Below are 16,971 nucleotides of genomic sequence, written 5' to 3' on the forward strand. Positions count from 1 at the left end.
TCGTCATGTTGACCCGCCCACTATTGGTAGATCCCTCTTTTGCTCTCTCTTTTGTTATGTGTTTATTTCCCTTGAAGTGTTCTTTCTTGGGGTATTTCATAGTGGATTTATTTTCTGTAGCAAGAGATGCACATGAGGATGTGCCAGAGGCGAATACTAGTGATACCATACCATCATTTCTTGGATCTTCTCGTATTGCTAGTATGGGAACGTTGCATACCACATTGGTGGTGAGCGACAAAGAATTGATTCCCTTAAAGATACAGAAGGTTCTAGGTACTTTAAAATTATTATTATATATAGTGTAATTGTAATTTTCTTATTGATCACTCATTTTGGACTAATTATCCCATGATTTTTTTACAAGAAATGATATTTTTAATAAAAATATTAATGACATTGCATTGCAGATGTTTGGGCCCACCATACATAAAAGGTGGAACATCATATGTGAACTAACCCTAATCCACTTTTTATTTCACATCATTTCTAGAATAGTTTTCCTTTCATCCATTTCTTGAACTAAATTAAAGGTGGCTTCAGTTCATTTATGAATCTAATAGGTTTTTTTTTTCTTAAAGGGTGGAATGACCAAGAAAATAGGTTAAAAGATGAACTCACAAACCATATGGTTGAGTTGTTCGGAAATGACACATTCGACAAAACCAAGCTCCTTGAAAAAGATGGCACATATCTAAAGTATGTGAGGGACTAGTACAGGACACATTTAGAGAAGAACGTAAAGTACGAGCGTCCCCCCATGATTCCAAAGAGGGAGTGGAAGGACCTGATTTTGGATGTGAAGGAGAGAGTTGAAAGGAAAAAAGGAAATCCACCACTAGATGCTAGAAGAAGGTATGTGATACTATTAAGAATGTAATTATGTACTAATTACTCTTTATATTTATATATAATCTAACATATTTCAAACTTTTCATATATTGAGTGACACGTCAAAGGCAACCAAGGCAAGACAAGAAAAGAATGGGAAACACAAACTCGACTTTGGTGGTTATATGAAACTTTCCACACGAATTGTAAGAATCAATAAATGAAATATCGCATCAAAATATTTATAAATTGCAAACAATTTTTTTTTAGCAAACAATACAAGCAAAATTCACGATACTAAGCAAAAATGCGGGGCTCTGAATTCAATAGAGTGCCCATAGACTATGACAAGAGAATTGCCTACCAGCAAGGCTATATAGCCATGGTTGAACGACTATGAGAATTGAGTGGGCAAACACAAGATTCTGGTGCATCTGTCACACGGGTAAATAAGCTCTATGAAAATAATTTCAAATTGAATACCTTACCAATAATCTATTTGATGTTAAGTTCCAACATAAAGTGAATTTATTTATTTTAATTAAGGAAGCAATTATAACAATGTGCATGACATTGGAATGTAGCCTGATAATCATGGAACACAACCTCCACATGAAGGTCCGGATGTGCATCCTAGTAGTGGAGGTATTCATTTGCTATTCAATTTTTTTATGTAATTATTAATACAAATAAACATCTTAAATTGTAATTGGTGTAGAAATTAATGTAACCTTTTTTGTTAATATTTTAGAGCATGTAGTCGATGGTGACCAAGTGGAGCATGATCCGGGTAGACAACATCAGGAACATGATGTTCCCTAGTCAGGTAAAGAGGACCACTATTATTCATTTAAACATATTTAATTGCAATTGGTGTATTGATTAATGTAACCTTTCGTATTTCAACTCCAAAGGATCTAGAGGGTGTTCAACATGTTGAGGTTGAGGCTAGACAAAATGATTTCGAAGATGATGTGGACCCATCAGGTAAAGAGTTCCAGGGTTATGTTCTTTAAATTAATGAAATACTTGTAACAAAAATAAAAAATTATTTCAATTTAACCCATTTCTTTGTTATTGCAGAAGGCCCCCCTTTGCATCGGTGTCCTCGTCCTCATAAGAGGACTAGGCATACATCAAGATCACGAGTAGAGGGCAAAACAACCGAAGAGGGGGGAAGTGATGAAGAAAATGATGGTCCACTTAGACTTTTCATAGCTTAAAAAAAATAAAAAAAAATGATTGTAATCTACATTATTTGATAATGACTAATTTTTATGTGTTAATGAATGTAATTATGTGCTAATGAATGTTCATGAATGATATGTGTTAATTAATATTGATGAATGTTGTGTGTTAATAAGTGTTAATGAATGTTATGTGTTATTGACCGTTATGTGATAATGAATTAATGTTATATTTTATTAATGGATGAAACAATGAATGAATGTTAGATGTTAACAGGGACTTTAGAGTGGTGTTAAGGGGGAGGGGAGGGGCCAAATGAGCTTCTACCTTCACGTGGCTAGCCATATTAAGTAGATAATATTAAATTATTCTCGAAACCAAGTGAAGCTCAATAAGATAACACACTTTTCAATATTTCATTATGTTGCACAGTTAATCTTGTTGAATAATGTATATTGAATCTTAATTGCAAGGTCCAACAAAGCCAACACGAACAACAAAACCACAAGTAAGTGGTTTGTTTTTTAGGTTTTTTTTTTCATGATAATTTGGGAAGGTTCATCTACAGTGTTATGTGTAACTATGAAGGTGAGAAATTTATATTTTTTGTTTTTGACATTTATTTTTTGTTCCAGGTGGATGACTTGGAAGAGGTCAGTGATTACTATCAAAATAGAGGTCGCTTTGATGAACTCATATCTGTGTTTGTGATGAGCAGTAGCACTGGAAGGAACTTACATATTTATATATTCAAGATGATGAATATGATAATGTTGCCACTACTATCATGAACCATTCTCCATAGACATGGGATCATATGCAATGCAAAGACGTTGTACTTAAAGTGGCCAAGGTTGAATTGTACAACAAATCTGTACACTTTTATTTGCAAGAACAACCAAATCTTATTAATGACCTCTTGAATGTCCTTTCCCTTAGGGTAGACCACACACTAGTGGTTGACATCATGCATAAGGTATGGCTCTAAACTCTTTTTTTTTGTTACTATTTTTAGGATTATCGAGATGTCTTTCACTTGGGTATTAAGTTTTTCTAGATGTTCTCTTTAGCAGCTATTTGGTTTGGAAAATTTTCATGACTATCTTTTGTTTTTTTGTATTTGTTATCCACGCTAGACATCTCCATCTTGTGAAACCATACATGGTTGCAGTATAGAGAAACAATGTAGTTTTTGTTAATGAAGCTTTGAATGAAATTTATGTAGAAGAGGAAGATTATGATAGGCTTTGAGAATCTATAGATATGCACAATAACTTTGATCAGATAGGGCTTGCTCAAAGGGTGAGAGAAACTTCTCTGTTGGTTCTTTAAGTTAAGTTAAAGTGGGATGCAATTTAGCATTTGAATAGTTTTGTAATGATCTTGAATTTCAATTAGGTTGAGAAACATGAACTTCTTGAATTCCGATTAAAGGCTTTTCTATAGCGAATTTTCGAGGAGGCAAATGATTCTTGAATTCTATCTGGTTATATTTATTGCTCGCTGAAAATTATGAAATGCTTACTTATAAATGTTTATGAAGTTGTGCTTGTATAAATTAAAAGTATGATTCCTTGATGAAAATTGCTTCTGAAAATACATGATTTAATTATATCAGATCAACAACATACCATTGCCTTCATCCCTTACTTTTTTCATACTATTTCAAATTGAAAGATCCTATGCATAACCATGGAGACAGTTCTAATAACTTATTTTCAAAAGAAGACCATCACATCAAAAGCATCTATATGGAAGGTAACTGAAATAGAAAATGTACTTAGTCTTATTGAATTTTAACTCTACTCTAAAAGACCAATAAGACAATTTGAAACTTGCCAACCAACCTTTCAAACTGATGCTCAAACTGGAAATTAGTCTCAATCACAATAGAATAAGATAGCACATTGACACAATCTAAAAAAATAGATTTATCACATAGAACTAATCAATCAATTGAAAAGCATATACCATTCAGAATGAAGAACACTTGAAACTTATAGTGAAAATAGATAATCAAACCAATTGATTTCAATATGTATCATCCATCAACTTTGATATATCCATAAAACAAACTGCATAAGTGTTGTATAAAATTGTCTTGATAAGATCATAAAACTTGAGGTATCTCCCCCACTTGTCCTAAAAGATCCTTCATTTATAGATGATGATTCAGTTTGAAAGTGAAAGGGCATACCCTTTCATTAAAACTAAAACTAACAAAAACTAACTAAAAACTAACATCCTAAAAACTGTCTTTACAATATGAACATATTATAAAAAAAAATAGAAAAACATGACTCTGGGCTCCAACTTAGACATCAGGTCTAGTCTCCCAGCATCTTGCCATAGTTTTGGATATGCTCCAAGTACTTCTCTGACTTATATGTGTCTGCATCATGGATGATATCCCTGACAATGACTTCCAGCATGACAAAGTTTTCCATCTGTTTCATAGTCTCTTTCAATTCAATTCCATCAATTTGGGCAATATCAAGGGCAGCATTGAGAAGACTACGACATTCTGAAATCCATACATCTTTATCCTTTAGCTCACCCTTCTGATCAGTTAATTGTGGGAAACCATGTTGAACAGTGTCTTTGCATTCATCATATTCAAATTGTAATTGTTCATCAAATTTATTGCGTTTAGCTAGCAATCTCTTTATTTTTTCAATTTCTTTTGTTTCCACTTTGGCCATTATTTTATCATGCAACCTTGTTCCCAATCTGTTTGAAATTGTGTTGTGTGAAACTACATTATCCATGTTCTTCTGAAACACTGTCCAGAATTCTTTCAGAAAGCCTTGTAAAACCTCAAATCTTTTAGTCAGTAATACACCAATAGTATCTGCCCTCACACTTTGCATCTATTGTAATATCCTTTTATTTTCTTCCTGCAACTCCTTGCATTTTTTCTTCCATTGAGAGCTATTTGGAGTAAAAACCATTGGCATCTGTTGCCCACTTCTCCTTAGCATTTCTTCATACAAATCCTTGTACTGCTTCCTCTCCCTCACTACTCGCACCATCTCTGCTTTATTGAATTTTAAAATATCCACTCCAATATCAGCAAAAACAATAGAATCAATTTCACCAAATTTTAGTTTCATCATATGGCCAAAGGCCTTGTTAACATCAATGATCTTTGGTCTCTTGTGGGGAGGGTACAGAGCCCATAACCTCAAAGATTCCTCATCCTGATCAAATCTTGAACCAATAAATACATTACTTACATGTGTATATCCAATTTGAATTCCTTGTTTTCTGAATGCAATAAACTGTCAAAGATAAAAGAAGCACTAAGGTCCCATCTGGGAAATAAAATCACCCTAGCCTCTATAAGCAATTGCCTCCCCTTTTGAGGGGTCATTGTGGTTATCTTTGCATCAATTTCCTTTTTTAATTTCTTTAACAACTCAACCTCATTATCAGAAGTTATGTTGGGAATAGAGTCCCTCAATTTCTTCCCTTTAAAATTGTACAAGAATGTTTTAAATTCTTTGGAATGAATAAAAACATCATCAGCAACAAAAGCAGAAAACTCCTCTAATTTAGAGTCAGCATGAACTTCTAATGTTGTCTCTATTTGGCCCTACATGTCTGGCTCTTCTTCCTTCTCTAGTACTTGCCATCTAGAGACAACTGCATTCTCATCATATTCACTTTCTGCCTCCTCCTCCTCGGTTTCAATTTCCTCGAGTCTCTATCTCTTTTCTACCAGTTCATTATTCAGTTGATCAATTACCTCTTTGGCCTCTGCATCCTCCATGTTTCTGAAGATATCTTTAGCCTCAATACTGGCATGCAGATAACCTCCCAAGTTCTGGCTCTTCTTGCAAGGTTGAATGTATCCTTCAGGATCATAGTTTTTCTTAGCATAATGCTCATACAAATTGTATTCTTTTATCAGCTTCTTATCAATTATTTCATAAGCTTTGGTTGACACTATAGTGAAATCACCAAAACTCACTGTCCCAGGCAAGAAGGCTTGCTTACACATATCTACAAAATGTTTAGCATTGGACACACTCAATTTCCTCACAATCTCTAGATAAGCTATTCTATCTGGTACTAGTTTTGGTAGCATGTAGGGGCTCCCCTCAAATCCATATACTCTAAAATATGTAAAATCCTTATTCACAAACCAGTCCCCCTAGTTATGATCAACAATCTGTCTTTCATCATAATCCCTGGGTCTTAGGAACCTCTTGATCTCGTCAGAGATAGACCCTTCCCATGAAATCCCATGCATTCAATACAATGGCATCATGATAAGTTATTCAAACTTAATATAGTTGGATCTCATATATCGAGAATCCTAAAGAGATGTCCACAATTGACGGGTTGCTCCTCACCTTCCCTGTTCTTGGTATTTAATTTTAGGCCCTCAGGCCAAAAACCCTTTACATATCCATAAAATAACACTAGATGCATCAATAGTGAATAAAATTTGAAATTGGGATGAGTATCATCCCTAAGGTTTAAAAAACCTTTGTGCAACCTCTCCACCATTAAAAAACCTTCGTGCAACCTCTCCACCAGATATGTTGCATAGTCAAAAGGCCTATGCTCATACATTTGTATATCAGAGGATAACACCAGCGGCCTAGTGCTTGCTAGATCAAGCACCTCCACCCCTCCTACTTGCCCACATGACATATATGTGTACTATAAGTAGTGTCTGAACAAATCAATGTTGAATGTTGGCTCTTCTTCCTCTGTTAATTTTCCTACCTGCCTCTTGTGAATGGCAAATTTCCAGCCGGTATAAGTAGTGTCCATTCTAAGGTATTCTTCCTCCAACTCCCCAAAGGACAAGGGCTTATCAAGACTGGGGTCTAAATTGAAAACCTCATTTATGGTACCCATAGAAAATTTAATAAATGCTTTCCCATTTGGGAGTTGAATGCACATATTTGCCGAATTATAGTTCCTCACAAAAACCTCTAGCAATCTTATGTTTACAAAAACATTGGGGACTGTTAGCTTACCTAAATTTTTCATCCAAGGATTGCAGAGCGAAATCTCCTTGCTCCTTCTCAAATAGTGGAATATAAACAGTTCATGTCCCCTTACCTCGGTCCAAACATCTTTGACCTCTCTATACTTGTCTTCTAATTGGTCTCTCCCTGGCAAGTGCTGCTTCGACCTTTTGGATTTTGGGTCGGGTGCCTGCATTTGGTCTATCATGTCTTCGTTTAACTTCCTGACTGGAGGCACCTCTTCAGTTTTTCCTTTCTTCACCTTAAAGTCAAGGCTCTTGGCCACCCTCTTCTTTCCTCTTGAACTCAAAGCTTCCATTTCTGCAATTACAATCCTCTGCTCTATTTTTCAAAGGTGCGATGTGTTCTATCTATGTATTCTTCTTTCACCAATGTAGTATTTAGACAAGGAAATTTCTAGTTCCGCTGTATTCTTTTACAATAATGAAATTCTCATAAAATTTGCCTCATGCAAACCATAGATGCATATCTACTGCAAGTATTAAATAGAAGACTTTTAAAAAATTTGGTTTTGAATTCTGATATGACAACAACTCGTCGACATATGTCTCCCCAATGAATATTTCCCTTTTGGTGCTCTCTAAACAACCCTTTATCTATTTTGACATCTTACTTTCTCTTATCAGGATACCCTAAGCCGATGGCTCCTTTTCCTCCTCATCAGTATATCTCAAACCGATATTCTCATCAGGAGTCAGGTGATCTCATTTAGCATTATTGGGATAGCTATTGTTTCCCCGATGGGCTTCACCATCAACATATATCTTCCCACTGTAATCGGCTTCATCACCATGAGTCTTCCCAATAGTGTCTTCACTTCGCTCAATCAGTTTGCTCCTTCATCGGGTATCGCAGTAATCCAAAATAAAACATACCGATAAGAAAAGTCTTCCCGATAGATTATGTTCCATCGATATATATTTCATCGATGATTTCTTCGAGCGTTAGGGTGGCTCAAAGTAACACATACCGATCACTTTGGCTATATCGATGGACTCTTCTTTTCGCCACTCTTATCGGTATAAGTCTTATCGATACCCTCATTGGCTATCAGCAAGAGAATTCTCCACTGTTGTCGCTAGTGTTTACTATACTGATGGGTCATATCGGTATAGTTTTTTCCGATGCATCAATTCTCCTCAACTTTTCTCCTTGATTGGTATAACTTATGTCGATGAGTACAACTCTATCTTGCTACACCCTCTCATCGATATATGGTATCTCGATGCCTCCTCGCCTCAATTGGGTGATCGTGAACTTGCAGAGGAATTGGTGGTGTATTTTGTGGAATAGGTATACAATTGGTAAAACATATAGTTGGTTGTTCTCTCTCATAGGGTAAAGTATATTTTGAATTTTCATTTTGGATTGGGGCATTGAAATGGGGCTTACTTTTGCAATTTGGAACTATGGGGCAAGAAAGAATGTTTTGCTTCATGCTTGTTCATATGCTATGACTTGATCAGACCAGATGTGGCTTTGGAACTTGCCTGGATGAATAATATGATTGACTTTGTGTTTCCATACCTACTTCAGGTTCTTGATATACTCTAATGATTCTATGAATATTTTAAGTTTCTCTTTAATAAACATTTGAAATCTTCTACACAATTAAATAGCTAATATTCAAAGAATTTCTTTTTCAAAGTTCATTCGAGAATACATGACAAAAGTTAATGAGATTGTTAAGGACAAGTTAGAAGTTGTCCAAGAAGAGAAATCCAAGGAGAAAGAAGAGAAAGATATTAATTCTCAACAGGTATGCATTTTGCTTAATTGAGCCTCAAGGAGCACTTGTTCTACTCTACTGACAATTTTTTAAAATTCAAATAAATATGTGCCTATTTTTTTTACAGAATATAGCATTTTCAGAGCATAATTAAGGAAATTATAGAAAAATAGCATTTTTAAGGAAATTATAAAAAAATTATGTGCTAACATATTGCATTGTCTAAAAAGGATAATCTTTACAAGGATGCAATGGAAACTAGTTCTCAATCGAGTGATCGTGAACTTGAAGAGGAATTGTTGGTGTATAATGTGGAACAGGTATTTTGTGGAACGAGTTAGAGGTTGTCCAAGAAGAGAAATCCAAGGAGAAAGAAGAGAAAGATCTTGTTGCTCAATAGGTATGCATTTTGCTTAATTGAGCCTCAAGGAGAACTTGTTCTACTCTACTGACGGTTTTTAAAAATTCAAATAAATATGTGCCTATTTTGTTTACAGAATATAGCATTTTAAGAGCATAATTAAGGAAATTGTAAAAAATAACATGCACATTTTTAAGAGCATAATTAAGGAAATTATAGACAAATAACATTTTTAAGGAAATTATAGACAAATAGCATTTTTAAGGAAATTATAGACAAATAGCATTTTTAAGGAAATTATAGAAAAATTATGTGCTAACATATTGCACTGTCTAAAAAGGATAATCTTTACAAGGATGCAATGGAAACTAGTTCTCAATCAGGTGATTGTGAACTTGCAGAGGAATTGCTGGTGTATTTTGTGGAACAGGTATTTTGTGGAACGAGTTAGAGGTTTTCCAAGAAGAGAAATCCAAGGAGAAATAAGAGAAAGATCTTGTTGCTCAATAGGTATGCATTTTGCTTAATTGAGCCTCAAGGAGCACTTGTTCTACTCTGTTGATGGTTTTTTAAAATTCAAATAATATGTGCCTATTGTGTTTATAGAATATAGCATTTTAAGAGCATAATTAAGGAAATTATAGACAATTAGCATTTTTAAGGAAATTATAGAAAAATTATGTGCTAACATATTGCACTGTCTAAAAAGGATAACCTTTACAAGGATGCAATGGAAACTAGTTCTCAATCAGGCGATCGTGAACTTGTAGAGGAATTATTGGTCTATTTTGTGGAACAGGTATCTTGTGGAACGAGTTAGAGGTTGTCCAAGAAGATAAATCCAAGGAGAAAGAAGAGAAAGACCTTGTTGCTCAACAGGTATGCATTTTACTTAATTGAGCCTCAAGGAGCACTTGTTCTACTCTATTAACGGTTTTTAAAATTTCAATAAATATGTGCCTATTTTGTTTACAGAATATAGCATTTTAAGAGAATAATTAAGGAAATTATAGAAAATAGCATGCACATTTTTAAGAGCATAATTAAGGAAATTATAGAAAAATAGCATTTTTCAGGAAATTATAGAAAAATTGTGTGCTAACATATTGCATTGTCTAAAAAGGATAATCTTTACAAGGATGCAATGGAAACTATTTCTCAATCGGGTGATCGTGAACTTGTAGAAGAATTACTGGTGTATTTTGTGGAACAGGTATTTTGTGGAACAAGTTAGAGGTTTTCCAAGAAGAGAAATCTAAGGAGAACGAAGAGAAAGATCTTGTTTCTCAACAAGTATGCATTTTTCTTAATTGAGCCTCAAGGAGCACTTGTTCTACTCTATTGATGGTTTTTTAAAATTCAAATAAATATGTGCCTAGATTTGTTTATAGAATATAGCATTTTAGGAGCATAATTAAGAAAATTTATAGAAAATAGCATGCACATTTTTAAGAGCATAATTAAGGAAATTATAGAAAATAGCATTTTTCAGGAAATTATAGAAAAATCATGTGCTAACATATTGCACTATCTAAAAAGGATAATCTTTACAAGGATGCAATGGAAACTAGTTCTCAATCGGGTGATTGTGAACTTGCAGAGGAATTGCTGGTGTATTTTGTGAAACGTGTATACAATTGGTAGAACATATAGTTGGTTGTTCTCTCTCATAGGCTAAAGTATATTTTGAATTTTCATTTTGGATTGGGGCATTGAAATGGGGCTTACTTTTGCATTTGGAATTGCAGGGCAAGAAAGAATGCTTTGCTTCATGCTTGTTCATATGCTATGACTTGATCAAACTAGATGTGGCTTTGGAACTTGCCTAGATGAATAATATGATTGACTATGTGTTTCCATACCTACTTCAGGTTCTTGATATACTATGATGATTCTATGAATATTTTAAGTTTCTCTTTAATAAACATTTTAAATCTTCTGCAGAAATAAATATGTGCCTATTTTGTTTACAGAATATGTATGCTCAACTTCTTCCCCTTTGCTTTTCCAGCACCTCCAATACCTAGCATGGGAGTGGGCATGGGAGTTTTCTTTCATCCAAGTATGAGTGGAATGGGAATGCCTCCCATGCTAGCTTATGGTATGCCACCTATGGGTGGCTATTGATGGGATTGAAGAACATAACATGGGACACAATTCTTCAATCATACATGGTTTTTTGAGGTTGATCTTCGAGTGGAAAGATTAGATTGTCAAATTATTTTTATTGTCATTTGGTTGGTTCATACAAAATAATGAATCTTTAATATTACCATATTGGTCAATCATTCAAATCTTTCCATCCACCAAGCATTCGACGCCCGAACCATCGCATGATTATATTGTCAAATTATTTTTAGTATTATCGTATTGGTCAATAAGTGCAAACCTTTAATCCACCAAGCATCGACTGAGGATGATGTATGTCCGACAACATCCTCATCGGATAAGCAGTGAGATGGCGTCGAAATTCTGACGCCCACCCAATTTATTTTGACGACTATCAAGTTTTGCCAACGGCTAAGCAGTGAGGGGGTGTCAGAATTCTGATGCCCACATAATTTATTCTGACGACTATCAAGTTTTGTCGACGGCTAAGCAATGAGGGGGCTTCGGAATTCTGACGCCCACCCAATGATAGTTCTGATACTTAATATAAGTACAGATCCAATAGCCAACAAGATGAGAGGGGGGGTGAATCATACAAACTTATTCATCCATAAAAACATCAGATTCAACCTCGGTAACATATATCAGTCATATAGTCAAAAATTGTCAAACATGCAAACTCAAAAGCATATGAACAATATAAACCTCATAACACCAGATTTAACGTGGAAACCCAAATAAGGAAAAACCACTGTCGGATTTCGGACCCACTAAGAAATATACTCTTCTAGAGTATGCTCGGTTAAAAGCCAATCCTGTTAAAGATTACAAAACACATTGCTAGATGTGACCCGGTTAAGGGATTTCCCTCAGATCTGTTAGGATCTTCACTTTGTTAGAAGTGACCTTGTCAAAGGATTTCAAACACTCAATTAGAATGTCACCTTGTTAGAGGATTTACATATAAGACTATTAAGTCCACTCGGTTAAGAGATTTCCTGTCACTTTCACAAAATAATAGTAATACAATTTATCTGCAACTTCACATCTAAAATGCTAAAGCAGATTCCTATTTGTTCAATACAATCTAGACATAGAACTAATCTTGTCTATCTATTGGGCATCAATACTCTGTTATTCTAACAGGTCTTCAAGCTTTTGTGGTCGGTAATAACTATGTAGCATCCCTGTGCATACACTTGCCCGCATACATTGTTTATCAACAGTTTCCTATTAATAAACAATCTTCTAACCGCTTAATCTCCTTGATCACATTTCCCATGATCAATCATAGCCATCAGATCTTTTAATCTTGTCCAGGTTCATTGTATCTTTCGATCTGAAAATGTTTTACCCTGCCTTGGAACTTGCACATTCACCTTGGAACTTGTGTTAGGGTAATGTGGTTCAATCTGTGTTGTAGATCTTCTTGCCGACTTTCCATTGCCTTAGATTTGTTAACAAACTTCTTCCACGACTTGCCAATCATTGATCCACTCCAGCTCATCAGCATCTTTCATTAAATATCACATGTAAATATTTAATGCATTCTATTATAGCTTGGTTACAACTTAGTAAATACTAAACTTTACTCGGTAGACATTCTGTCTTCATTAACCGACTGCGATAACCTTAGGGTTTACCGACTAGGTTCCTTAGGGTTTACTGACTAGGTTCTTTGCTTGATAACATAGTATAGTATTAACTTTTACATTTTACAACATATGTATGATGTTAGAACAATATAAAACATCAAGATCTCATCATTGTCTGACTCGATAGAGTTGCCCATTGAATAACTTATCCCTTTATTCATCATATTCTTTCCTGTATCTTTACCGACTTCTTTATAATCTTCATATCATATTTCTTAAGATATGGCAACATAATACTGAATTAGAAAATCAATTTCTTGACATCAATGACAAAATAATAATATCAAGATAGTAAAACATCTTTAATCATTTATGTCCATAATCATCAACAACCTTCTCAATATCCTTATAATGTAATATTGCCAACACCCAATTTATTCTGAGGACTTATTGAGTTTTGTTGATGCTCAGACCGTCGCACATACAACATCCTCGTCAGTGTTGATGCCCTCATAGCCATCGGACTTCTGACGGCTAAACCGTGATGGGCCCTTCTAAATTCAAACGCCTGAATCGTTGCACATGCAACATCCTCATCGATGCGGATGCCCTCATTGTCGTCAAAATTACGATGGCTACATAGTGACGAGGTCATTTGAATTCAAATGCCCAAAACATCGCACATACAACATCCTCGTCGGTGTGGATGCCCTAGTTGTCATTGGAATTCTGATGACTTATTGAGTTTTACCGATGGCTAAGTAGTGAGGGGGCCATCAGAATTCCAATTTATTCTGATGCCTTAGTTGTCGGAACATTACCAGCAGGGCATTGGAATTTCAATGACTTATTGAGTTGTACCGATGGCTAAGCGCAATCATGGTCATCGTCGGAAGAGTCTTTGACTCCATCAAAATTTTGATGGTCTTGAGCACCATCGGAATGTCCGACTACAAGTTTTCGACAGCGTTGCTCATCGGTTATCCGACAAATTGTAGTCAAAAATTTGACAAACTGTCATCGGAATTTGAGGCCAAATGTACTAGTGTTCATGAGAAGGCTCGTTTTGATTGCATTTTTGGAGCGATATTGGGAAGAGAGTTATGGGATGTGGAGATTCTCATTGAGAAAGAACAATTACAACTAGAAAGAGAAAGAAGTGAGAGCAGCCCACACTAGTGAAGTGAAGAATGAAGAGAAAAGAGAGAACATGGTTATGGTGGACCATTAGTTGGTGAGTGAAATCCATGAATGTGATGAAGGTGAAAATACCTTGCAGATTGAGGTAGTGGAAGAAGATGAAGTTGAGAACGTTCTCTCGGAGGTCACAACAAAGGTAGATCCAGAATCTGATGTGTTGCTTGCAGCAAAAATAATTTTGAGTGAAGAGAATGAGAAAGAAGATCAGCAAACCGAAGAGGTTGTAGTTGTAGCCAAAGGTGATGAAGAGGACATAGTGATGGAGGTAAAAAAAAAATTGTGCAAGCAAAAGGTTGATTTTTATAAGCTAGTGGATACAAAGAGTTGTCTAGTTTATGATTTGTATGGAGATGTGGCATGTTTGTGTGTGGAAAAAGTTGAGGATGGTGAGATTTGGTAGAGGTGGTCAATTTATGGTGGATTAAAATCCATGAAAGAGGGGAAGAGTGGAGAGAGATATTGGCGAAGGAGGTCAAAACACAATGGACATGAGTCCATGAGAGGGAAGAGGAGGAGAGATCACACTTGATGGAGGAGGTCAACAAGTGTCCCAACTATGTTCTGGAAGTGGCTGAATAAGAAGCTATCTTTCTCTACATCAGTGTTGGATTTCATTGCAGGTTGCCACCAACCTAAAAGAGTAGTCCAACTACTCCACTCCATTTTGTAATTTCTACTCACAAAATTCTCCCACTTGGCATGTATAATGTAAGAGCATCCTAGGTCGATTGGCAATCCTACATCATCTAAAAATAATTCAGTTTGTGTTTCCAATTTTGTTTTGTTTTCAATTTTTGGTTGGCATATCTCTAATTAGTTGACTATGATAAGCAAGTTAAAATAATGTCTCTACTCTATGGTGATTGGTCTATGAATCACTTTGGAACAAGGTGTGGACATCCCTCAATTCATAAAGAGAATTGTCAAAAGTTATAGTTGTGATTTCTCTCATCGACATGTATATAAATGTGTAGCAATAACAAGGTATGTGAACTGTCCGACAAAATGTCTCAAATAAACATTGTCTCTTGGACTACAACGACTCCAAGATGTGAACAAAATGGATTCATAGAAAAGGATTTATAAACTTTCAAACAAATGTGATTGGCAAGTGTAAAGCCAAATTCAAGAACTTTGCTAGAATCCTTGGAAGGCACGTGGACATCATGTTGTAACCACATATTAAGACTTTTGAAACTAGTGAACATTATGAAGCTTTATCAATGACTATTCAAAGAGATTGAAATGGCAGAAAGAAAGAGTTACAATTCATTAAGTGGAATACAAAATCGATGGAAGTTCAATCAAGGATAAATTCTCTTAAAAAATATCACTTGAGAATTGAAAAGGAACAATGAAATGAAGAAAAACGCATCAAATGGAGTCGAATAGACAACAGGACTAGTGAATGTGAAAGGACATCGAATGAAGATGAAAAGAAACCAAGGAAGGTCTAAAATGTTGAGGATGAAATGACATAAAAGTAGAGAATCAGCCAAGTAGAAGGAGGCAAGCTTTGTGTGGAGTTGTATAGTGTGGGCATCAGCCAGAGAGGGCCTTGAAAAACTTAGAGTTGGTTGTTCTACCTGAGATTGCATGGTGAGGTGAAGCTAGTGAGGCCAAGAGGCATAAATGTTGCTATTTTTGTTTAGATAAATTAATAAAATCAGTTTTGTTGCAATCTTGTGTGACTTTAAATTCAAAATGAGTGCAAAAAGTATTTTCTTGTGTTTCAGTTGAGTTTTTTTTTTAACTTGCAGGCTGGAGGATTTTCTTTGCATTAGGATTAGTCTAGTTGTTATCTAGGGTGTGTGCAAGAATTTGAAGCCAACTTTTGGTCAAAAAGTGGAAGTATTTTTCCTAATTTTTAGAATTTGTCACAATTATTCTAAAAATTGAAGCACTTAATGATTGAATCTTTAAAAATGCAATAATATGAAATGTAGTAATCGAATCTACTACTTTCTAAATATGTGATTTAATTTAATACTTGGATGATACAAATTGATTTTCAATAGGCATGTCTAAAAACCACTATTTAAAAGTCATGTTTTCAACCATACCATACATGTGAATGGCCACCATATTTTGATCTAAATAAAAGTATTTTTTTGAATCCTCTTGGGAAAAGATTTGTAAGACACTAAATATTGATGAGGATATTTTTTTATAATTTTTTTAAATATTCTTTTTATGAATTATTTATTGGCTCTAATTATTTTTTGAAAATCCCTCATGTACACATAAGTAGACCTAAACTTGTCATTTCTTGATTTTTTTTCAATTTGAAAGTAATTGTGTGTAGATTGATGCCATATAATTTGGTTTTAAAAAATGTGGAATATAAAAAGATTAAAATAATAATAAAACCTATTATTTCACATTTGTGGACCACTTTCATGAAAAATTATTTGAAAATAGAAAAAATAATCCAATTGTAAAAAAAAAATTACATATTTGAAATCTAGACAGTCTCGTCTGTAATGGGTTTTAATTTCGTAAAAAAAATTGCAAAAAAAATTGTCACATATATGTCCAAATCACTCTTTTCTAGTGACACTAACATGACCTTCAATTTGCAAGTCTAAGGCTAAGGGTTGACCCCCCAAGCCTTCCCCATACCAAAACTTGTAGCAAATTCAAAGCTTGCAATTCATTCTTTTTGACACAAGATCCTTCTCAAGATATAAGATCCCATTTTCTTTATTTTTAAAACATAACAAGTCAAAATGAAATTGGATCTTGTTATTTATATAATAGGATCCCATTTAGGATAAGAGATCACGTTTCAAAAAAATAACAAGAACCTATTTCATTTTTTACCATTTTTTTATTTTTACTAAAAATGACTTACCACTATGTTACTGCAACTTGATGTTTGATAAATTGTATAGTCAACAACATCTTTTTTTGCAGCTTTTTAATGATTGTTGTCTTGTGCAAGCTCTCTAC

General features: G+C 34.7%; 1 pseudogene; it reads left to right on the forward strand.

The window, feature by feature from the left end:
• Positions 1–2,806: 2,806 nt before the first annotated feature.
• On the forward strand, positions 2,807–15,803 carry LOC131028526 (clathrin heavy chain 1-like; annotated as a pseudogene).
• Positions 15,804–16,971: the final 1,168 nt, after the last annotated feature.

This window comes from Cryptomeria japonica, chromosome 4 (genome assembly GCF_030272615.1).
Source record: "Cryptomeria japonica chromosome 4, Sugi_1.0, whole genome shotgun sequence".
In the NCBI taxonomy this organism is placed as follows: domain Eukaryota; kingdom Viridiplantae; phylum Streptophyta; class Pinopsida; order Cupressales; family Cupressaceae; genus Cryptomeria; species Cryptomeria japonica.